Source organism: Thunnus maccoyii, chromosome 11, assembly GCF_910596095.1.
Source record: "Thunnus maccoyii chromosome 11, fThuMac1.1, whole genome shotgun sequence".
In the NCBI taxonomy this organism is placed as follows: domain Eukaryota; kingdom Metazoa; phylum Chordata; class Actinopteri; order Scombriformes; family Scombridae; genus Thunnus; species Thunnus maccoyii.
The window spans coordinates 7,083,390-7,109,520 of record NC_056543.1 but is presented as its reverse complement, the minus strand read 5'-3'; the positions used below and the strand labels follow the sequence as shown (position 1 = coordinate 7,109,520).

At 38.3% G+C, this 26,131-nt stretch overlaps 1 long non-coding RNA gene across 1 annotated transcript; it reads left to right on the top strand.

Annotated features, from left to right (window-relative positions):
- Nucleotides 1–11,028: 11,028 nt before the first annotated feature.
- On the top strand, nt 11,029–14,478 carry LOC121907439. The gene is made up of 4 exons (XR_006098872.1): nt 11,029–11,411; nt 11,919–11,932; nt 13,043–13,117; nt 14,061–14,478. It is a non-coding gene; the product is annotated as an uncharacterized LOC121907439 (long non-coding RNA).
- Nucleotides 14,479–26,131: the final 11,653 nt, after the last annotated feature.

Below are 26,131 nucleotides of genomic sequence, written 5' to 3'. Positions count from 1 at the left end.
ACCTCATGGTGATGACAAGACTCGAGGAATTCACTGCACCCGGCCAAGAAATAGTTCAACACATAACCTACTGTAAATCCACAACTTGTCGTTTTTGTCCTTAGGTTTGTGTATGGATTTAACAAACAAGATGTGTTGATTAGTGAGCTTTAGGGTGCTGGTAGGGGAATTTGGTTACCTTTGGACAGAGCCAGCTGCTTTATATGGACAGATACGAAAGTGATATCAATTTTCTCATCTAACTTTTGTCAGGAGAGCAACTAAGTGTATTTCCTGAAATGTCAAATAATAATCTGCTTAACAGTTTTTTTTGGCCACTTGGGTGCAGCAGAAACAGGTTGTGAAGACAACACTGACATATCATCACCTTTTAAGTTTATATGTTGAACTTGTCAGCAACAGTTTCTCATTTAAACATCACATGGTTATGGAGCAACATTATCATTCATTTAGAGTCGCGTTTCTGTCCACTTGGTGAATGTAAGTCCAGTATTCCCTCTCTTTTAGGTCACTAGAGGAGAATATCTCTTTAGCTGCTAAATGCTCCATTATGTTCATCAGCTAATCACTAACTTTGTCTGTCTGCCATTTGGTGCTGAGAAGAGAGTCTACAATGGGTTTTTAGAGCTTTTTCTCTGAAAGCAGCTGCCTGCCGCGACCAAAAGCAACGCTATGAGAGTGCTGAGAGTGAACCAAAATAGTAAAGTTGCAGCCATACAGTTAAACCATTAGCTGAGAATCGCTACAAATATCTGTAAAGCAGAGGGGAGCTGCAGAGTCGCTGATAATTCTCTGTAAGTTCATCATTATGTGCGACACCTCTGACATTGCACATTGTCATTTGATACATTATTATTATTAAAAAAAATTGATTATAACTGCTTTAGAGAATAAAAAGCTTGTGAGTACAGCTTAATGGCTTTGCTTTTGGCAGTTTTTTGTTAGTGTTCAATATAAGCTAAGACTGTGTGTTTCTGATTATGTCATCAATATACACAAACAGGGCAACTGTCATGCTATGCATTTAAAAAGATACAGTAAATATATTTATGGATTTTAAGAGGGTTATATATCTATATATCCATGGAAAAGTTTTTACAGGTATAATTGTTTTGAGACATTGGAGTCATTTCTGCTCCCCTGAGGGTTTTCTCTTGGTGTCTATTGAAGGCACCCTCATCAGTCTCTCACACTGTATAACAATATGTTCAGATAGCTAGATTTACATGTGTATTTTGGCAAATCCATATTTGTGCGCTTCAGTTGTGTCATAAAAAAATGTGCTCTGGCATGGAAAAGACAGGCATATATATTAACACACACAAGAACTTGAACACACAGTACTGAAAAGGTCACCAAGGTTTTCCCAGTTCACAGCTCAGCCCAACAGTATAGGCTTAACCTTAAGTGCACTCTAAATGCATCACATTTTTCTTCAACATTTGGACCACAGCGGAATACTTTTAATAGCATAAAAAGTGATGCTCTCCAAAATTCCTGTGTGGTGAAGTTTGAGAGACAGCTTGCGCCGAATGTCAGACAGCTTTTGAGCTTGTTGCACAGGGGCCGTGATCCTGGGCCCCACACGTGACAGCTAACTCATCAATCATTCCCGCATATTCTTAAGTAAAATCTCTTTGTGCTGAAACATGTTTGTTTTTGTTTTTTTTTCATTTTAGGTACACTGTTATGCCTGGTTCTGGAGTAACAGACCTGGTGGAAGATGATCCTGGCTTTACTCAGCTGTATTGTTCGTCTAAGACTGAAGGTTTAAGTGGGAGGGCCCTGCCTTTAGTTTCAGGTACCTTACAGCGATTGGAATGAACTCAACCATACACATGTGAAGCATGTGATATACTATACATTTTGCGACTACAGATGGGGTCAATTTTAAATGTCTTAACAACATAAGAAAGACATTTTGACCTTCGATTCCCACCCAACAACATTGTTACAAAAAATGAAATCAGTGGGACATTTTTCCCTAACTGATGACCTCATGCTTCAGAGATGTCTGACGTCATTATGGGAGCTCTCTCTTTTAGACAGAGAAATCCCCACAGGTTTCTGATCAGGACTTGCCAGGTTTCGATAAAGGAGGTTCCATCCCCACCCCAAGTCTCCATAGAGATTGAGCTGACTAATAAAAATAGCTTGGCTGCTCTGTTTACCCACAGTGGGATGTTGCTTCAGTTTCCTCCTCTCCATCTCTCACTCAGTCTTTATGTTTAAGTGATGGAACTGAAGTGACTTATTTCTTTTTGTTTTGTATGTAAAAATCTTTGCAAATTTTGTTTTAACTAAGGTATTGCCTAAGTTGCTGTGGATATTTTGCTGCTGAAGATCTCCATCTTCATGAGGGTTATAAATGATTTGTTTATGTACAGTATTTGTGCATGTGCACTTTTCATGAGGGATCGGAGTCTAGTGGTTAGACAAAGGGCTCCAAGCAGCAAGGAAATCAAAGCCAGATGGGTGCTCTCAGTGACTGTCTATACTTTCAAAGTGAATGAGAATGGGCCATAAACGTCAGGATGGACCAATAAACGTCAAGTTGAGAAGACAGATAATAGGTGGCAGGTGAAGTTCATGGAGGTATGATGATCCCTTTCTTCAGGCAAAATGAGAAAAAAAGATGTAAAAAGAAGAAAAAGGAGGTAGCTTCCTATTTTTAGCTATTTTCCTGTCTTATCTGACCATGAAATATTTTATGTTGACATTTGAATATCCCCAGTATCATAGAGAGATGAGAATAACAGTAATTTTAACAGTAGTTTTGTTTTACATACATGTATTTTAAAGATAAGTTTCCAGTTTCTGGTTCAGAAGTTGTTGGCTGGAGGAACAGGTCATTATTTTCCATAAATATTCATCTTTGTCTAAGGTCATATTAAAAATATATGAAAAGATGATGAATAGTTTATGAAATGTTTGGGTGGGATGCGGAGGGAGTCATCAACAGCTAAAGTTCACAATAGAATACGTAGAATATATTAAATCCATTGAATTTTATGGCTTCTGATGTTCTTGGAGAGATCATCATGCAGCTCTGTTTTACAGCTGAGAAATTATAGGCATTGAGAATATCAGATAAAGTGAAATGAGTGGGAAAGTTTGACACAAATATTAGTTCTTTGTTTTTGTTAAATTTCTTATGTTAAAATCAGGATTTACCTGCAACAAATTTGCAAATTTTAATCAGTGTTACCGTTTATGAGACTGGGTGAGCGAAAGTCATAACCCCTGAAATATATTATGTAACACCAACAGTGTTGTTCATCTTTTTGTTTTGAATGTTACCACTTGTCAGCCGGTGATGTTGTAGCTACAATAAATGCTGGTGAGCTGATGATCATCATAAATTCCCCAGAGCTTGTTTCTCAGGTAGCATGCTAAACCTGTCTCTGTGACCATAATGCCTGACAGAACTGGTTAAATCTAACAGCAGTGACAGTTTGTTATGTCATTATTACTCATCCTTTTAACATAACAAAAATATCTCAGTGTTAGTCCACTGACTTTCCACTGGCCTAATTTTGGAAGAGAGCTGTCTCTCTCGCTGTGTTTCAGGTCTGCCACACCTCTCTCTGGGTGCTTGGATCACCCACACCTGAAATTCATTTGCTTGTCAGTGGAGCTGTATATCAACCCCCAATGCTCCTTGTTATTTGGGCACTGAGCTGTTTGTTGGGCTGGTGCCGCTGTTGTCACGCTTGTTGCTATTGAAACTCTGTGTTTTTGATAGCACCTTGATACGGCTCTGTTTATCTTATCCTTTATCTTTGCTAAATAGTTGGTAGAAGTACCTTGTTGAACTAGTAACTTTAAAGAAGTCTCGTAGGGGTTCTTTGTCATTTATTTTGTTTCCCCTTCTTTTCTGTTTGGCTGTTAGTTAGGGAGCTAGTATTGTTTTTCTATTTGATTCTGTCAACCAACTAGGCTTTTAATTTTCTAGTTAGTGTGGGGATTTTCTGTTTATTATTTTATTATTTAGACCCTGACACCATATTTGCTTCTATTTCTGCAATTTTAGTTGGTTTATCTCTGTTAATCATTTTCTGTAAATAAACGTCATTCATTGTTACACTTTAAGTGTTTTAGCAGCCTTTTCTTGCCATTTTGATTCCATTTTTGCAAAGGTTTTGGATAAACTTGTTTTGTTACTCCCTGTGTTCCCCTAGAAATTAAATAAAGGTCATAACACATAGCAACAAAAAGAAAATATGACATATGAGAAAATATGAATATGAACTGAGATGAAAGAACTCTTTAACAAGAAACCATTTCATTCTAAGAAGAAAAGATGTCAGTATAAGAAGGAAGGCTTGGCCTTGTATTTATCAAATATCTCAGAATCTCCTGGGAAACCCTGGTCAGAGTTAGACAATGAATATTTCTGACTCAGAGTAGTTATTTAGGGGTAATTTATGAACTACTTTGAAGTACTACGCATTTTTTCTTTGTTACAATGTGAAAGAAAAACAAAATTAAATCCAGAAAACAGTGTCTCATGTATGACAAGCTGATTGCACAAAAGTAACAGCTGAAATATTTTACATGAACTGAAAATTGCACACATGACTTCAGTCTAGTGCTGCATCATTGGCTATGTAGCCAGTGCACCTGTTTGTTTTACAGTATTATGGTCTAGCTGGGTCTGTGTGCCATTCATACTGTGGCCATAAAGGGCCATTAAATCAAGGATGTATAACCATTATGTGTACAATACTGCAAAAACTGCCACCACTCTTCCACGGCTGTCCTCGCCTGTTTAATTTGGATAAAGAAAAATGCAATCAGTTTTACTGTTGTCATATATTGAATGTGTAGCCACTAGCCAGTAAAGCAATGTCCCTCCTGGGCCACTGTAGGGCTAGACAGGCCTTTGCACCTCCTTACTTCTGTGTTTCCAATTTGTTTGATTTAATATATGAGCCGTACCGATGAGCCCTCGGTATGCTGCTTTTCCTCTCTGGTCCCTGGGGCGACAGATTGTGACTGTTATGTGTAATGCCCTGGTAGGTGTTAATTTTAGCTATTAAGTTGAGGCATAGCTGCTTTGTGCTTTTAGCTCTGTTTTATGTTAGCTGTGTCCCAATTTAGGGGCTGCATCCTTCAAAGGCTACATTTGAAGACCAAATACATCACAGCAGCACGACAAGGCCATCCCATTTCGAAGGCTCTTTCAAATTTTGAGAAACGCAGCCTTCTTTTCCTGAATTTGGAGGATCCAACGGCTAGATTCTTTGCGGCCCAACCTATCCCAAGATTCATTGCACACCAGTGATGATTCGATTTTTTCAAAAAAAGGAATCGTGTCTCCAACTCTAACTGCAGCCAACGATTATACTTTGTCATTATTAGTCTTCACTAAACAAGGACCATGCACAAAAAATAACCTCAAAATGAGAAGAAATGATTGATGCCAGATTTAGCTATTAGCTAATTTCCATCTGCAGTCCCTGGGCAGGTACACACAGAACAGTTACCAGATAATAAAAACATTCATTTATATGTTACACCATTACATAGTCTCTATTACACTAACAATTCTACAGACAAATATAAAAACACACATCAACATATAAATACCAGCACATTCATCCAGTACAACTACAGAATCACAATTCATTACAATTTAAAATCTGAATCACTGTAAAATTAATGTTGACATGATGGATTGCTCAATATCCATTTTTTTGCACCTTGGGAAAAACGAAAGTCTGTGCAAGTTTTTAGCTCAGCTGGAAGCATATTCCAATGTTTGATGACTGTAAATGAAAAAGCAGATTGTGCAAAGGCAGTCGACCGCAGAAGGATGTTTACGTCTGAGTTTAGAGCAGATCGAGAGGTTTTGCTCATTTGCTTAGAGCTCTTCAATGGTGGAAAGGCAGCATTGTGAGTTATCTTGAATACCAATCGAACTTCTGAAAACAGAATGAGATTTTCAAAACTTAAGAGCCTGTATATGTTTCAATGATAGTGGTTTAATGATTTCCTGTCAAAAACTTTAAAGGCTTGTTTAAAAAGAATTTCAGTTGGTTTCAGCACAGTCTCACTGGCCTGTGACCAGCAGGACATATAATAATGAAGATGTGAAAAAAGCATAGCATGCAAAAATGTTTTTGATGCTTCTATTGTTAATGAGTTCCTAGTATGTCTAAATTTAATTGTTATATTCCAATTTTTTACTCATCTTTTTCATACTAAGTCAAGTAGGAATCCTAAATATTTAACCTCATTAATGTTTTTGATTATTTGTCCATTAACACTAAGCTGTGGATACATGGTTTGTTTTTGTTTATTAGCAAAATAAATCGTCACTGTTTTTTTTGGGGGGGGTAGGGGTTGTATTTAATTTAAGACAAGAGTCACTCAGCCATTTAGCAACTTTATGAAGCATTAATGAGAGCTTAGTGGCTACTTGTTCAGCATCTCGCCCATGAATGTAGACGACTGTGTCATCAACATACATCTGAATATCCACATCCTCACAAACAGATGGGAGACGACTGATGTATAAACTGAACAACAATGGCTCGAAAATAGAGCCTTGTGGCACTCCCATTGTGCAAAATTTTATTGATGACAATTCATTATTGATACGAACACATTGTGAACAACCAGATAAATAAGACCTTATCCAATTCAGTGTACTAGCTGAAAGTTTGAATTTGGACAATTTTGATGGAAGTATTGGATAACTCACTGTATCAAATGCTTTATGCAGGTCATGAAACAGTGCTCCTACCACCCCTCCTTATCTAATTTAGACTTAATTACTTCCAAGAAAAAAAATTGCTTTAGCCTTCCTTAATTGTGTTGTAACTTTATTTCTGAGACTTTTGTAAAGTGATCTGTTTACAAACTTGATTTTAAAGATTTTTAAGGGCTGCATTCCGCTTTTTCATTAATTGCCATAGGGCATCATTAAACCATGGTAACAGTTGTCTACTCATTTGCCTTTGTATATTTAGCTATGGTTTGTTTTGATGTAGACCTTAAATTATCACAAGCCCACTCACAATTTTTTACCATATGTTCAATCAGTCCAGTCAGTTTGCCTTAATTCATTATCTAATATTCCCAGGTCTTGCTTTGGAATATATGATTTTTTTTCCCCCTTCTGTTATATTTCAATTTTTGTAGCACATCTCGGATAGTTTCCTAGCAACTAAAGTGAGTATGTGACTGGAAATACCTGTAATGAGATTGTATGTTTTTGAGACGCAAACCACTTTATTTGTAAAAATTAAATCCAACAAGGTTTGCAAGGATTTTATAATTCTTGTTGAACTTTTAATCATTTGAGTCATCTGAAATCCTTTACTAATATCCTTTAACTTTAATTTTTAACCACATTTTTTATCTAACCAGTTAAAGTTAAAATTACCCATTAAGAATACTTCTTTACCATCACACTGTTGAAGAACACCAGTAAAATGATCAAAGAAAACTTCCTTTGCAGTTGACAGTCGATACAATACAATTACATTAAAAGACATTTCTGGGGGGAGGATTATGGTCACTCCAACACATTCAAGAGTGTCACAAGAAAATTCCATTAGTTTACTTTGAAGGCTTTCCTTAACATAAACCATAACACCCCCTCCTTTACCATGAGAGCAATCTCATCTATAGATATTATATCCCGGGATATTAACATCAGATGGAATTGCATGGTTTAACCAGGTTTCAGAAAGACATAAATAATCAAGGTTTGAATCTGTTAATAACTGTTCAAGTTGTTCCATTTTTGATAAGATGCCTCTGACATTTAAGTGTCCACAAAAATACCCTTAGGTTTAACATTTGAATCCCATAACACCTTTGCAGGATTTACAGTTTGAAACATTTTCATTTTCTGTTGTTTTGTCTCGACGACATTGCAAATAGTGCACTGAAACTTTAATAATTGTTCATCATTAGCTTCTTGTAATTTGAGTTCAGGATGGATGACAGAGTTACCTTGTAGCATTGTAGCATTATAATGATCTGTGTGGGTCTGCAGGTCAGAACCGTGGTTTGTCCAGCCACAGCACAGCCATGTGAGGCTTGGGTGCAACTGATCGAAAATCACAGCTCCACAATGGCAAGACGCCACCTCGGTTAACGCCATGGACACTGAGCAAAGATTAAACGGCTTCCAACCCACCACTCCTTCACAGAGCATGGATGTATCCTGAAAACCGTCACTTGGCATTTGCTGAGCATGGACAGGGCCAGGATTTAGATGAATGTCCCCGCTAAGAAGCAGAATCACGCAACAAAACCCAGCAAACTCTCCATTTCCAGACCAAAAAGTTCTGCTCTTAACATGACCAGACGTCCAAGTAAATGATTTCTGGGGGATTTTTTGTCTGTTCTGCTGTGTCACCTTTTCAGATCTTCCTAAGTTTGCATCTCCGTTTTAACATGATAAGTGTTTCCCTTTTCTCTTATTTTCTCTCTGTGATTAGGACAATTCTGGAGAAAACTGGCCTGCTAGACAAGATGACTCCCCTGCAAGCAAAAAACAAACAAACAAACAAACAAACAAACAAAAAACAAAAAAAACAAAGGGACAATTAAAAAAAATGTATGTACATATGATTTTAAATTGAAATCATATTTATTTTAATCATGCAAGTTAATATACACACTTTTGCTGAAATTAGCTTGCTGCTGCTGCTGCTTCTGCTGCTGTTGTTGTTGTTGTTGTCAACTGCCATGATTGATTTCCTCTCCTTAGGATTGCAACTGTCTAGGGTCAGGAGAGGGTGTGAGTGGGAAACCCACTACTGCAACTTGGCCATGGTTTGTCCTCATGGATGAGGTGTTGGGACAGAGGCATTCCACCACACCCCCTGTCCTAATTGCCTCCATCCCTGAGGACACACCAGGGCCAAGTACAACAGTGGATGACCAGGAGGAGGAAGAAAGCCAGCCAAAGCCACTTAAGAGAAAGAGAGAAAGAGGATGAGCTTCTTCAGCTCAGGAAGGAAGACATGAGAGAATGGATAGACACTTCCCTCTACTCAAGAGATTAGATGAAAAATAAAAAAAAATGTTGAATGAATGAATTAAAATTGTTAGTAAATAAATAAAGTAATTGTTAAATACACTGTTTATTTCATTCATTTATTACAGCGGCCTTTACAACTATTTACAACATGAATAAAGTACATAAGATGTGGAATAACAGGGTGTCTGCAGGTCCTCAAAAAGTCTTAAGTTAAATTTTATAAATATTAGGCCTTAGAAAATGTGTTCATGTATATTTTGGTTCAGCTGAGCAGGGAGTCCCTGGTGGTGCTGCTGAACCAGGATGGGCTGCCACAATAAAGACCCTGATGTCTTCTGTCATCATCTGAAGTGGTCTCCAGAGCGTGTCTGGGGATGCATCTCTCCACTGTCCACCGCATCGTCCATCAATTGGGTTTGCAGGGCTGAGTCAATCGACGGCTGCTGTGTCACTAAGATGTTTTCAGAAAGAGGCAAGAATAAAAGACAGTGCATACAAAATACTACTTCACAACCTTATTATGACAAAAGAAATCTCAACATCAAATATTTCAACAGGCAAAATAAAATAGCCGTGGGGGTACCTCCTCCAGGACAAACACCTCTGTGGACAGCTGGTCATGCCAGGGAGCACCACTGACTGTCTCTAAACCATTCTCCCCATTCTTCCCCATTCTCATCCTCTTCCACATCCTCCTCACACTCATCCTCCAGGGCCACGATGTCACCAGCCCCAAAACAGATGTTATGGAGGACAGCACATGCTGTTATGACCTGAAATGGTAAAATGGTAAAAAAAAAAAAAAAAGGTTAAAAAAGAAAAGAAATTATACCTCCTGAAAAATAATTCATCCTGTTTTATTTACTTCAGTATTCTAACAAAGTCCTATTGAGTGATTACTTACGTGAGGTACAAAGGTGTGGTGCACCTCCAGCGCTGCAGGAAGATGGCCCGGAACCTGGTTTTCATCATCCCAAAAGCATGCTCTATAATGGAGTGTGCCCTGGAATGGTGGCCATTTAAATGCTGGGCTCTCACACCCTGTACTGGCCTCTTGTAGGAAGTGATGAGGGGGAGTGGGTGTTGGAGGCACAGGTATCCTCTGCAAGGATGAAGTGCCCTGGAGGAAGGTTGAGTGAACTCCTGTACAGTGGGCTGTGGCAGAGCACTCTTGAGTCATGGACTGACCCAGGCCAGCCCACATAGGTGTCAATGAAGCAGCCCTGATGGTCACAGACAGCCTGCAGGATGATTGAAGGGAACAGTTTCCTGTTCCTGTATTACTGATCATCAGGGCCGCTCAGTGGCTTGATGTGGACATGGCAGCTTTCATGAAGGCTCTGTGTCTTGCCAGCCCTGCAAACCCACGGGATACTGCCTCCAGGGCTTCCACGGTCTTTGGGAGGTGGATGACCTTGTGGCAAATGGCCACCACCTCCTCAGTGATTCTGTGGACCATGCGGTAGACAGTGGAACGAGGCATTCCAAACATTCTGGAGACCACCCTGTATAATGCCCCACTTGCCAGCCAGAAGAGAAACAACAGGGTCTCAATTGTGGCACCCCATCCGTGTCTCCGTTCCTGGTTGAGAAGGTCCAGCAGCACCGCCAGGGCCTCCCTGCTCAGCTGAAAATCAGGCCGTGTGTCCTGCTGGTTCAAAAACCTGTCCAGCACAGGGACACTCAGGTTTACCCTTCAGTATAGGAGTCTGGGCTGGTTTAGGGAAAGAAGAAGATAGAGAAATATCTATCTATCTATCTATCTATCTATCTCAACTTGTTTTAGCTGATTAATGACAAGACCCTTTTTAATATTATAGTAAGGTTGGGGCTATTTTAAATATATTTAATATTTAAATTATATTGTCAAAGTTAAATGACATTAGCCATATAAACTATGTTAACTAACTGTAGTTAACTAGCTAAGGTCAGAATTACTGTTGGCTAAAAGTACACAGCTTAACCAGTCTTAATATACCTGGCCATGGTCCTCTCTCAGCCTGAGATACTGGTGGTGAAGCATCTCCATTTCCTCTAATAAATGGTAAAACAAAAAGTAAATAAAACAAAAATTTATGGCTCCATGTCCACTAGATGTGTCCTGATTGTCAACTGCAGCTGTCAAGGTTGCTAGGCGACAGGAGCGGTGTTTCGTGATGCAAGGGTAAGGGCAGGAACAGCTGGTGACGCAAATAAGAAATCCTCCGTAGACCAGACCATCTCATTCAATAACACTCGGTTCGGCCTCCGCAGTCTACGAAGGAAACGCCTTTTGTAGACCGCGTCCTTCGAGGATGCGGCCCCTGAATTGGGATACAGCTATACTCTAGGTCCCTCTCCAAAGCAACCCCCGCTTCAACTTGTTGAACCATCTGTATGAGTATTGCGCAATAATCAGGCAGGAGATGTAAATGCCGATGTTATATTTGTTTATATTATACATTTGTTTGGCAGCTTATTAATTAATTTAATCTGTTTTCTTGTAGACTCTGACTGCTGTTTTGTATAATTGTTAATACAGTTGCTTTGTTTTTGTTTTATCTCTGTTCTATTCTCATCTACATTATTTAGCCTTCAGTTCCATTAGGTGGTTTCTGTTAGTTCAGTTAGTCATAGTTTCTTTTGTTCTAGATATTCTAGTTCAGCACCTTTGTGGCGCTCATTGCTTTCCTCCAAGCAGTTAATAACATAGATCATTGTAGCTGCCACATGGCGCTAATGTTGTCAATTTAACTTGTTTTCTCTGCTACCCAGACATTGGGGATTTGGTGATAGAGTTTCTCACCTGTGCTTCACACCCTCATAATTGTGTGTTTGGTGGTAATTTTTGCACTTCCTTCACAATTTGCATTCTTTTCTCTTTTTTTCCCTTCTTTTTTTTGCTTTGCTGTGTGTATGTTTTGTGTGTGTGTAGGGCATAGGAGTGTGGTGAGTACTCTGTCTCAGTATAAATCCTCCCCTCACGATCCACAGCAACGTTGTATTGTAAAGTTGTTGTTTGTTTTTTTTTTAAACCAATTAAATTTAATAAATTTCCTGTTTTTATATTTTGTTTAATTGCTAGTTGTTGTTTAATTGTTTAATTAAGTAATCAGTTCTGTAATCTTGGGGGAATTCTTTGTCTCTGTCTATCATTTACTGTCACATGTATCATTATACAGGATCTGTGGGCTTTTAGCTGGTTTGAGTTGCATATTAAAGGGTCAGTGTAACTTGACATTTTAAAACCAAATCCGGGCCCTACCACAGCCCAGCCACATATGGTTTTCTATGTTAGTGTCCTGATTCACAATAACAACGGAGTTTAGTAGCAGTGCAGGTAGCCAAGAAGTTTAGAATTCAGAGAGAAAGTTTTCATTTTGGCAGATGATTTCAATTTAGTCTTAATATTTTGACTAAAATGCATATTAGTCGCATTTTAATCTTTTAATTTTTGTTAGTTTTAGTTAAAGAAAGCAAAAAACATTTTATTCTAATTTTAGTCAATTAATTTTTACAATATTTAGTCAAATTTTAGAAAGCTTTTACAGTTTTATTAGTGTTATTCACTACTGGTGTGTCCTGCGAAAAGCATCAGCAAGTCATGCAAAGCTCTCAGCTTTTGCCCTGCACTGGGAAGCATCCCATGTCAAGTCATCTGCAATCTGGCAGAGAGTGTTGTTCACTTGAGGAAGGCGTTTGATCACGGTAAATGTACTTAACCAATAAGTGGTGCAGTCAGTCACAACAATGAGGCCGCACTTCTGCTACATTCTCTTTGCTACAGAGGACTTCCGAAACAGCTTCACCACTGACCTTATTTTGTCTAGGAGTCACTGAGCACTTGTCTCTTTTTGCACCATGTTCAACACAAGCTCTCTCCATATCCACATGGCACTATACCGAGGTAGAGATAAACGTAAGAAGACACAAATAGACATGGCTTAATGATGACCACTCAGTTTGGCTCTTACTTTAGCACTTGGAGAATAGATTTCAGGGGCAAAACTGAGGCATTCAAGGACCTATAACTATAGAAACTATGTTTTTACCATGTAGGGCTTTCACCAGCTTTGCCTTTGCAAATAGAGGACATAAAAGAGAGAAGAGGCAAGAATGAACAGAAGAGAAAAGGTAAAGAGGATGGAATTGAAGAGAAGAAGAAAGAGGCCTGTTGTAGAAAAAACTTTTTTTTATTTGCAAAAATATTTTTTTAAAGCTTTGCATAAACTGTGAGCCTGTTATTTATAAAATATGAAAACACATTCTAATTAGAGTCATTAGTCATATTTGCCATCATCAGTTTTAAGTTTTAATTTTATGTCAATAAAAAGGAAAACTAAAATAGATAGTTACATTTTTTACACTTTTTTATCTTTTATTGGTGAGAAATCAAAACAGAAAATAGTGATTTTACAGATACAACAATGATAGGAACAGATAAACTACATAAGGACAGACAAAGGTTGATGCACAAAACATAATATAATATGTACAAAAAACAAGGCAAACCAAACAAAGATGAAAATATCACAGTAGTCATAACAGTCATAACAATAATATGGTAATATGCAAATCGGTTACCATGGTTTTAAGGTAGTGTGGCATCAAAATGTTTCAACTGTTAAAACTGACACATGTGTATGATTATATGTGTATGAGAGAAATCAAACAAACAAAAAAAAGTTAATAGTTATATTACTTACCTTTGGTCTGCATTCCCCAGCTCATTAGTGTCTCTCTCACATCCTGTGCCGGTGCTTCTCTTCCTGTGTGACATGACCGAAAGCTGCAACCATAATACTCTTATTGTCCATGGTGACTGTTAGGATCTGAATTCTGATTCCCGTATATTGTAAAAGGACATCTCACAAGCTACTTCTTTTAGTGTTTTATGTAATGTATGACCCTGACTCCAACATCTATGCATCAAATTTGACATTGTGTAAGACACTGCAATATTTGTTTGGCAAATGCTGATGACTCAGCTCATATTTGCATCTGATCCACACCGTTGTAATGTAATGGAATACCCTGACAAATTGACAGCGCCCAATATTGTTCTATTTTCCTGCAGAGCCATGCCAGAAGCGGAGTTTTGACTACAATCCAATCAGTCATTCAAAGCGAGTGAGCCAAGAACCTGTCCACACTGGAACAACAGTCTTTCTTTGGGAGTGCAGGACCTTGTCATACTGTTTACATGCTGTGTCTTTGGCTTGCTAAGTCAGGTTTTCAGCACACCCTGTGTGTGCTAGCTTGTAGACCAAACATTTTGTTTTCCAAATGAAGAAATGTACATTTTGTTTGGTTCAGTTAATATTGTGAGTGTCTTCCTTTGACCTTTGTGATTTTATCTGTGTAATTTGTACATGTTTTAGTTGGGGTCTGCCTCTATCTACTGTTTTCTCCCAAAGATGTTCAGTGAATCATTATGTTGCTCGGCCCTCTCGGTTCATTTGGAATAAATGTGATTTTGAATTAGTGAGAAATAGAGAGAATAAAACTAGTCCTCCCTGTGTAATAGGAAAAGTGTGGATGTGTTCATGCAATGGAAAACATAGCTGAAATGCAGAATTCCTCACGCTCGTCATTCTATATTAGGCAACTGCACAGTAAGGTACATTAACAATACAGTGAGTGAGTCAACCATTTTTCCAGATCAACATGAGAGCATGTGACATGATCAGCAGTTTTTGATGAACAGAGAAACCACAGAAATCTTTTCATCCAATGTTCACCACTCTATTGGGCACTGATGACACCACTGAAGTAGAATTTGTTTGAGTTTTTCTTTAAACACCCTGAAACTACCATTCAGATACTCTTTCATCCACTGACAGGCCGGTAGTGGTCAAGCTTAGAATTTTAAAATAAATTAACTTTTTTTCAAAACCTGCAAAGTTTTCCCTTGTGAATTCTAATTTGAGGCATACTGTAAGCCACAAGTGTCATCACCTGCGAAGCAGAACCTGAATGTTGTTTTAGTCTCCTCATTTGTGACCTATAAAAGTTATTCATAGAATAAAAATAAAGAACTGCAAGTAAGAACAGCCGATGATGCATCAAGTAGATGGCAGTGAACCCAAATTTGTTTCAGTGAAGTATCAGTAGCTACAGTTGACCGAATACTACCAGAGCCCAGCAGCAATACGACCTCAGGTATGTGCTTCTGGCCTGCAGAATAAAAGCGGCAAATTTATTTCCCGCAACAACACGGGTCATTCCAAAAACCCTTATGGAACGATGACTTCAGGAACAGGGAGACAGATTACCAGTTAGTGTGATGATTAAGTACAGTACAGGCCAACAGTAAGAAGAAAGATGTTACTGCTGATGTGACACAGGCACAAAGCCTGGAGGCATATTCACATATCAGGTTTCATTTTAAAACAGCACTTTTTTTTTGCCTTGTCAAAATCACAAGAACTTCAAATAGATTTTGTTCTTATCTGTGGTCAAGTTTGTATAAAATATCTATATAACTATTAGCCTCATTCAGAAAACACTGTGCTAGCACTTGGACAACACCTTTTTCCCATGTTGGCAGTGTTTTCAGTCCTTTCCCATATAAATTCACAGCAGCAGATGCTGAATGTTGCATATTCATCACTCAAAATGGGGTGACCATGGTAACTCTGTACACGGTATAGTTTTTAAAAATGCAATCAAGAAAAATAATTTTAAAACAGAGCTTTCTACAGTGTTGCAAGTCGACATCTGCATACTCTATTATGATTTATGGCATCATGGTCTTTTCTTTGAATGATAACTTCACTCAGTTGTCTCATTGTCCACATATCACTTGCAGTTAAGCAAGTGATATGTTATCAGTTCATTGTAACTTCTTTCAACAGCGATAGTTGTAGTCTCTAGTCTCATCTGCAGTTGCTCTGTCAACAGCTGTATGAGGAGACAATCCATGCATATGTTTGGAGAGGATATACTGTACCTGCGCTATCGTCTGCTTGTGGGAATCTGGTGTAGGTAAAGTGAGAGCCCTTTTGCTCCCACAGACAGGATAATATGCCATTTCATATGATATTTTCTCAGCCCCTGAGGCAGCTAATTGTGATGCACTACACCAACACTAAGAAACCCATGTAACCACAAATGGAGGTGGAATATTTAATTTATTCATATCTGGGATTAAGATCCTTCACACCCACTCTATATGTAACCATAAAAATGTAATCGAGTAATTACAGGTTTCAATGAATAAATTCAACCACCACATAATTCCCTCTTATTTATGTTTACGCCTCCATCAGAGAAGCTCAAAATTTGTGTTCTTGGGAGGTCAGTTTTATGCTGTAACCCTCAGTGATGTGACCGCAAGAAAGCTCTGGTTTGTATCACTGTCTTGCGAGCAGCTGGGGTCATTCTGTGCACTATCGATGTAGTCCAGATCTCCACTTGAACTTACAGCGTGAGTACATGACATAGTTTACCAGAAAAGAGGGCTTTTGCACATATGGTTCTCCTCTTTTATACTGTCAAAGCCAAAGCTGAAAGTGTTTCTAATTTGTCAGCTTCACGTGGCAAATTCTCCAAGTTTACATGAAGATTATTTTCAATATTTACCGGTAAAACTAAATCATATTATTTTATTAATATGGCAGAATTTTAGCTAACAATTTTAATTAGCAATTCTACTTCAAGATATAAAATTGACATTATATTATGTCAATGTGTATCATTTATATCATACACATATTGTTATTTTTTAATATTTTAATATAACATTATCTGAGGGTGTGAAACTTGAGAGAAACAGGGATTTATAAGGCATGGAAGGTTTGATAAAAGACGTCATGCAGTTGCATTATGGGAAATGTAGGATCCAGTGTTTTTGGAGCTTAACTCATACTAGGGACTAAAGGTCAGGACTTCTCAGCTTCTGCTCTGCTTTGATCCTTGACCACGATTCTTTTAAAAATCTGTCCCCCAACTGTACAGAAGTGCAATACTAAATTCTATTAATTTTAGTTATTTAAATTCATTAGCTTGAATAATTTGATTTCTGAAGGATACAGACAGTTTTGTTGGGAAGCACTGAGTCATGGGAACTCTATCCTAACTCATCTCCATGATTATTTTATATAATGTGAAGGGGAAATGCAGACGATGCTATTAATCATGTATCTATTGAATGTGTCCAATAAAGTTTTTTTCCATAACAGCTGGATTTTCCTCTTTAAAATTGATGTTATGCATGGATTAATTTGTGGCTATAATTCTGTTAACTGTTAACTGAACAAAAACACAGATCCACTGAGTTCCCTTTGGTGAGTTTTGTGTGGCTCTGTGTGGGAGACCAAGAGAAACAGTAAAAAAAAACAGAAACTGGATGAAAAACAGAGAAAACAGATGATAAATGGCACTCTAGGGTCCAACATTGAGGTTGTTTTTGGTCGAGGTGGGCGCTTCTTTTTTATGTCAAGATGGCACATCAACCTTTGCAGAGTGCTGTCTTTGCCAACTCGTCACTTGGCGTGCCGAACAAGTCTTGGAAACTTAGATATGTTGCATTCAAGTCGTAATAAGCACACATGCACTGTACACGTGTTTTGACACATGAATAGACATACACTGAAATGTCCAATTTGTCATCACAGCTAAGAAGAGGCCATTTAATTCTGTTCAATCTGAAACAGCTCTATTTGTTCCCCGAATGATCTTACTGTACTTCTTAAAACAATACGTACTTAAGCTTTCAAAATGATAAATAAAATCTAAGAATGACTGTGAAACGTACAGTGAGTCTCCTTCTCTCTATTTAGTATAAACTTCCCTTAAAGAGTCAGTTTTAGAAGTCATTGCCTAGCACATTTGACATGAGCAGGATTTCATAGAATGTCAAACATTTCTCTATGATAGTGTTGACAAGTAACAAGTCCAATAGCCAGCAGTAGAGCACGATAAGGTCCATGACAGCTGATCAGTGATTTTTTATTTTTCGTCTATCCAAAGTGTGATATGTATTCTGTTCACCTTACCATCAAATTGTGTAACTGCAATTATGTCTCTATTATTTTATGGACACATAATTTCCTTTGGTTTACATATATATCTTGACTGAATGTCTTCTCACTATTTGTTTCCAGAGTTTTCAACCTCAGCTCACGGTCTTCCTAAATGCACGGACTATGGAACAATTTGCCCTTCCATAAAGTTGGGGGACTCACAAGACATTTATTCACAATGTCAGATTTTATTGCACTTTGTCACATTTTGCTCTTACCAATACACCAACTTTTCCTTTTTGCAATGTTTTCAGATTTTCTGCATTTACACTCAGGATTTGTTACGCACAACTTGAAAATGTGAATAAGAACAGCTGGTTGGAAACGCGCATATCATTGTAAAATCTACACCATGAAGTACTCAGTGAACTCAGTGAAAAGCTCATTGAAAAGCATAAATTAGGGGATGAATAGAAGAAAATTTCATAACCATTGGAACAAATGAAAAGAGTATGGCACAACTGTAAATCTGCCGAGAACAGGCCATCCTCAATAACTGAGTGAGCGTGCAACAAGGAGACTAGTGAGGCCACCAAAAGATCTATGACAATTCAGAATGAGTTACACGCTTTAAAGGCTGAGATTGGAGAGACTGTGCATACAGTATAACAGTTGGTCGGATGCTTCACCAGTCGCAGCTTTATGGGCGAGTGACAAAGAGAAAGCCGCTCTTTCTCTCGCATGACATCTCGGCTACAGTTTGCCAGAAGGCACGTGGGCGACTCTGAAGTCAGCTGGAAGAAGGTTCAATGGTCTGATGAGACTGAAATTGAGCTTATTGGCCATCAGACTAAACACCATGTTTTGTGTAAGCCAAATACTGCACATCCTATTGAACATACAGTACCATCCCCACCATGAAGCCTGGTGGTGGCAGCATCATGCTGTAGGGATGCTTCTCTGCTGCAGGTCCTGGAAGGGAAGAAGGTAAAATGAATGCAGCAAATTACAGGGAAATCATGGAGAGAAACTTGATGCAGTCTGCAAGTTGTTAGAAGATTTGTTTTCCAGCAAGACACTGAGCTTAAGTATAAAGCCGAAGCAACAGGAATGGCTTAAAAAAAAAAAATGTTTATGTCCTGTAATGGTCGAGCCAGTTAGAGTCCAGAACTCAATCTAATCGAGGATTTGTGGCTGGACTTAAAAAAGGCTGTTCACTTACAATCTCCATGCAGCCTGACAGAGCTTAAGCAGTTTTGCAAAGAAGAATGGGGGGAAAATTGCAGTGTCCAGATGTGCAAAGCTGATAGAGGCCTATCCAAACAGACTCAAGGCTGTAATTGCTGCCAAAAACACATCTACTAAATAATGACTTGGAAGGGGAAAATACTTATGCAAACAAGTATTTTGTACTTTATATTTGTAATTAATTTAGAGATCTGTTTTCACTTTGACACTGGTGTCTTTTTCTGTTGATCAGTGTCTAAAAAGCGTCATTAAATAAATTTATGTTGATTTAATCTTGTAAAACAATACAGCATTTATAGACAGACACAGAGTAAACTCATACTCAGTACGTTTTCAATTAATTACAAAAATCTTTTCCATTCTTTAATTAATAAATAGCAGACATGATTTATGGGGAATTAACCTCAAATTTAAATATTTACCTATACAAACTTAACTTTGGAAAATGCAAGTTCTACAAAATATTCAAGTCCAGATTGCTTGCAGTATTCAATTTTTCAGGAAAAACTTCTGAGACAGCAACATCATGTCCCCTCAGGAGAGCCATGCTGTGTCATTGTGGGCTGGAAGCTGCAGCTGTGTTGAAGTTCCTACTGATGTCGATTGGTTCTGCCGTGTCATTGTTACCAGATGATGGCCACAATGCTACAGTGCTGTGCCTTTGGCCTCGAAATAAAGCACCCCCTCCTAGAGTCCAATTCCTGGCCCAAGTGCAACCATTCTGGTGCAGACCCCCTGGGCGTGTGAATCCTCTGGCAAGTGCCCATTTAGGGGCAGAAGGGGTGAGGACATGGCCACAACCAGTGGGAACACCTGCAGTTCTGGGATGAGCCAGTACTGCACTCTGCCAGGGGCCATTTGAGGGCAGTTTGAGAGAGTTTGGCATGAAGCCAAAGGAAGTTTTATAAAGGGAACTGGCACAATATCAAGGCAAAAGTAACAAAAGTAAGAGTACAAGGGAGCAACCATGGTGTAGAGAATTGGTCCCCTTTTTGGGTTGGTAACCAATTATAACAGTGGAGGGTTGTCTCAGGTCAGTCAATGATAAAATGAACAAGCCTTAACACTTGTGGCTGACAGACACAAAACAGTCACCCTGGGGCTCTTGAACTGCTTTTAACTCAGTAGACCATGAAATCCTACTCCAGACTACAAAAATATATAGCACGCAATACAGACAGACACAACTTCGGTCATATTGGAGAGCCACTAAAAATAGTTCCGCACACACTAAATATTTAAAATAACATTTCTTATCCTGGAAATTTCAAAAATGCTGCTACCTTACTGTACATGTTACACACACTCTTTTAGAGAGTAGAAAAATCAGTGAGATGAAGCGTTTGTTGTTACACCAGTGTTACATTAGAATGATATTTGTGTAAGCTTACACATTAAAAACAGATTTTTTTTTTTTTTTGTCAACCTGTGTGTGTGTGTATGTGTACACAAGTGCAAGAGACACAAGGTTGTCCACGTTCCTCCTTGTCCAGGCATATCAAAGGCAGGTGCCAACCCTTGTGTTCCTGCCAGCCTGATACTATGCCAGATTCCAAAGGTTAACAAGATTCTGCACTCTGCAACCAGACACAGACAATAGTGCCATTCTTCTCTTTCCACATACCTTCTTTGGATCTCCTTTCCAGAACCTCCTTGTTGTGTAGCACAAAACCAGGCTTGTGTGATTTGAACCCAGGAACGTGCCGAGGAAAAAATGATCGTGACATTTGCGTGTAATAACACTTTTTTACTTTATAAGGGGGAAATCCTTCTTTAGATTACCATGAAAATGACACTATCCAAAATGCAACTTAGTTTTTTTTTTATTTTGTTGCTTTAAAAATATAAATATAAATACTGTATATAAATATATAATCACTCACAAGAGAACAGAAGCTCTGATCAAAATGTTAATATGCTCATCTGAATCACCTTCAGTATTAACTTGCTCAGCTGGGTTTCGCCTCCCAGGCAACATACTGTACACTCTGTCCTGTCTTCTTGGTGGTGTTTATTGGGGGCTGTATGCAGCCTGAGAGGAAGGCTGAAGACATAAAGTCCCACCATCTCTTGTGCTGAAAAATAAAAATTTCATCCATTTTTATTTACAGATAATTCTCCTAAAATGACTCTGGAACTGATCATCACAGATAATGCAGTAAAGGGCAGTGGTCTTTGTAGTTAGTGGTTTGAATTTCTTGCCAAACATTTTTTAGAGGACATAATAATATTATTTATCACAAAGTATGAGGTCTTAATTAAGGAAATTATATGTGATTTTAGGGTTATAGGCTTTATTATTGAACCTTATTAAAGTTTAAGCAACTAACATTTCAAATGTAAGACTCTGGTCTTACCAGAGTTGGTCTCACCAATTCCTCAGAAAACATACAGAGAAAAATATCTGGCTGTTTCGCTGCTAAACTCTCCACTATGTTTGCCCTTGTCTGTCCGCTGTTTGTTGCACACAGTCAATTTATCAGGGTTTACCACAGACAACAGCTTCCTACGGCTTCCGTCTAGAAATAAGACTGATGACAAGACTGAGCCACAGAACTGAGGAAGAGGAACTGCAAAATCTCTGTGGGTTCGTCACTACACGCAAACCCCTTTTCACATTACACACGTTCATCAGTCATTTGATGAACTGTAAAGAAAAAAAAATGAATAGCACTGCTTTAAATATCAGTCACAGCACAAACGTACAAACTGGCTGTTTAACTAGAATTATTTTTGTACTGCTAATTGTTTTTGAAGTTTGCAGCACTTGGAAAAACTGTTAAAACTACACATTGACTGCACTATATTTAGTTACATCATGACAGACTTATACATTTGTCCTTGTGACTAATTTTCCAAATCAGATCATACTATAGTAAAGTAATTCATGTCAAAAACTGATTCAGAGACATTAAAAAACAAGATACAATCATTCGAGTAAAATAAACCCATTCTGTTGATTTAGTTCACGTCAACAGTAATGAATGCACCTGTTTTGTTCGCATGCAAAAACATCCTCTAATTAAGCACTGACTGCTGTATTTGATTATGGTCTTGGCTTTGTTCTGTTCTGTTTTTATTGAGCAGTACGGATATAATACTGTCATACAGATGGTTTCTCAGAAAATAGAATTAATGTGTGTGATTACCAGTAAAAGATAAAGCGGATAAATACAATAATATTTGACAAAGTAATTCAAAATATGTACCATATAAGTGGGAACAAATGTTAACTTGACCCACTCTACACCACTGCCATATTTTTTCACATCTGTGTCCGTCTCCAACTTACCTATTTATTATTTATTATGCTGTGAAGTCACAGTCTATAAAAGGTGGAATACCCGTCAGACTGAGTTAGACTACACACACAGCACTTGTTAAATATGTGTATGTCTGCTGGGTTATATGTCGGTATTTCTCTGAATAATAAATGTATTAATTGCCATGTAGACACTTGAACCAGAAGAAAATGTTAAGATACCAAAAAGAGGTTACAATTAAAGTAGTCAGCAGGGCTAATAAATGTTTTTATATGAGACATGCATGCTCCAGCCTTTCTCTTCACTGAAAACATGAGCCACTGTGTTCCATTACAGCCATAAACACCTAGCTGCTTTGCTGACATGAACTATGGCACTTTGGATTTGAGCTGTCTGAACATGTACGCATGCACACGAACACAGTACATGTACGCACAAACACAGACTGGGCTGCGTTACAGTCGGGATTGAGTTTCAGTATAGTTCTATGTGAGATCCTGCAGAGATTTGGAGCCAAGGACACGAGTGCAGCTCCACAGTTTAATTGCCTTACCTTCTCCTTTTTAACTCTCAGCTATTAGAGCCAAACAGCCTAGTACCATCCATCTGCCAGTTTCCAAGGCTTCTTCTCCTTAACCTGTCTTGGGGAAAAGCAGCTAATTTCTAAAAATGAACACACAAAAAAAGAACAGGCACAAACCCTGCAAAAATAAGGATTATTCCAAATTCTGGGGCGACTCGGTAGTCACTTTCTTTGCATTCAACCCCATTTTCCCATCAAAACAACCTGAAATATGCATGAATTGAATAAAATGCTGAAATTTGTTCCATGCTGACTCGATAACATGACGCAGTTTCACACACACACACACACACACACACACACACACACATTCACTCTGAAATAGTTCTTTAACGGTAGGTCACAGGAGTAAACCTAAGTTTCTGGAAACATCTTGAGTGTTTTGTGTCACGGCACATGACCCTGAAAGTGTAGAGTGTGGCCATGAAGAGTTGCACCTGGTGGGCAACAATGCTAAGGTACACCGTGGCATTCAAAGTATGTTCAGTTTCTGTGTGTATCAGTTCTGGTACTTTTTGTTCTGTGTGTAAAAGTCAGGATGGCTACGTGCTTTTAGCACAAAATTTACAATTAGCATGTTTAAACAGAATATGCAGCATAAATATGCAACAGACCAGGTATTTGTCCAAATATGACGATCATGTGCCCCCACTTGGAGTGAAACACTGAGTGGTTTTCTGCTTTTGTAGGCTATCCACTTCAAGGTTTGACAAGCTGTGACTGTAGAGATGCTGTCAGTTAGCTGTTTTACACACTTTTACACATTTGTGAGCCCTCATGATAGCTTGATGGAGTCTGGCTGTTTCCACTCAGATCTCTCTCAATGGAAAAATGTGTTCAGCCACATAACCCAGCAGGACACTTACAGTTTATCTGAGATGTGCAGACCAAACATATCTTCCACTAACAAGAATCTCAACATTTAGTTGACATTATTTGGAGGAGCCAACTGTTTAATATTACCAAGCATCCTGAATTAAGTGGCAGCTGTAGATCTGTATATAATAACGTCTGTTGTTATCTCTATGTGATGAGGTACACCTTTAATAAGATTTTGAATTTATTTATTTTGTCAGTGGTTTGAGTAATATCATAGAAATTACCACAATGTAAGTTAAAGAAAAAAAAATCAAGTACAGTGATTTTTATGTGTATGGCCATAGGTGAGGAGAGTGAAGATCTACAGTTAGACATTTTGGGAAATATGGTCATTTGCTTTCTTGTCGACAGACCAGAAGATCGATACCACTCTTATTTATGTCCATTAAATATGAAGAGGAGACTGTTAGCTTAGCACAAAGACTGGAAACAGGATGGAAATTGCTTGCCTGGCTCTGTCTGTCATTGTGTTCAAAGACTTGACTGGGTAAAAGAACACAAGTTACTCACAAACCTTCCATTAAGCTTTTCGGTTTAACCTCATACTTACAAGGTACTTGAGAATGATGGCTGACAACTAAAATATATCAACAGTTGGAAACATCAACAGCAAAATGTTTCAGTTTGTGGATACATGAGTAAAGTCAGGATTGTAAGTTCTTTGTATTCCTGGCTCATGATAGAAACTGTTGGCTTGGGTTTCAAGTGGCATTTGTGGGTGGCTATTGCAAACCCCTGGACAAGTTAAAAAGCTTAGCTCTTACGAAATGTCACTCAGACATGAAGTCAGAGTCTAACCAATGGACCAGCAGCAATTCATCATCTGAAGCGTTTCTGTTACACCTCTCATGTATTTACTTCACGGTCTGCAGCGAAAGAGAATGGACTCTTGTTCTGCACTACGAAGGTGTGTGTCAGATAGAGTCCAGCACAGGTAGGTACCCACAGCTTCTCTGACGTCGGGCATTTCACAAGGATTAGGAAAATGTCAAACAACGTAAACCTATCCCTATAGACAACCATCAGTGGGAGTAAAAGAACAAAGGAAAAACGTCATTTTAGATTTCACAACACATCCTCATACCGAAACGACAGAACTGTCTATTTCCAATGACTTTCAAAACGACCTATATGAGTGTTTTCAGCACCTTCTAGAGGACGGATGGGGGCCAGAAGAGCAACCCACAGGGCCTTTTGATAATATAATTATGTTTTATGGTGTGACAGTGCTGTGGTTAAGGTCTGGTTAGACTTAGGCACCAAAACCACTTGGTTAAGGTTAGGTCTGGTTAGGTTTAAGCACAAAAACCACTTGGTTGGGGCTAGGCAAAGATCATCGTTTGGACAGCCGAGTTGTGACGAATCACAGTGTAAAACACTAGTGAAATGCATTGCCTCTCATAGGGAAAAGTACACCTGTGATCTCCTGCAGAGGTCACCTGAACAGCATCACTTCCCCGGGTCATAATAATAATGGCCACTAGATGGCATAAACGTAACCATAAGTTGTTTTGCGGGCCAAAATTTTTGACCTGTACTGTCATTTTTCTTGTGAGAACAAGCTAAATTTCAAGATAAATCACATCCATCTTCTCTGTAGTGCTCACTCAAACATAAGACACAGAATCCTGTATATACAGCATGTCCTAATCATTTGCTTCTGTCTCTGCCTCAAATACTGCGAAGCTCTTCCAAATGGACGATGAATATATTAAATACAGACATGTAATCATCTATTAACATAAAACAACAGTCAACATCCATTTTATTTTAATTCATACACTTCTTGGCAGTGGTGTTCATTTACTCAAGTACTGTATTTCCGCACAATTTTGTACTTGCATACAATTTTGAGGTACTTGTGCTTTACTTGAGAATTTCCGTTTTATGCTAATTAATACCTTTATTCCACTATATCTCAGAATATTTCCTTTTTAAAAATATTCAAGTTTTTGCTGTAGTTACTAGTTTTTTTGCTAATTGAAGATTTTACATACAAAACACATGGCAGGCTTATATAATACATTTAACTGTTATAGATTAAACTACCCAGAAATATAAAGTAGTTCAAAACAGCTCCACGTTGGCCAAAGACAACAATAAAGTGCTTCTCACACATTAATGCATCAGTAATACACACTTACAGGGAGCATTTTTCTGCAATATGTACTTTTACTTTTGTAATTCTGTAAGATTTTGAATGCGGGAC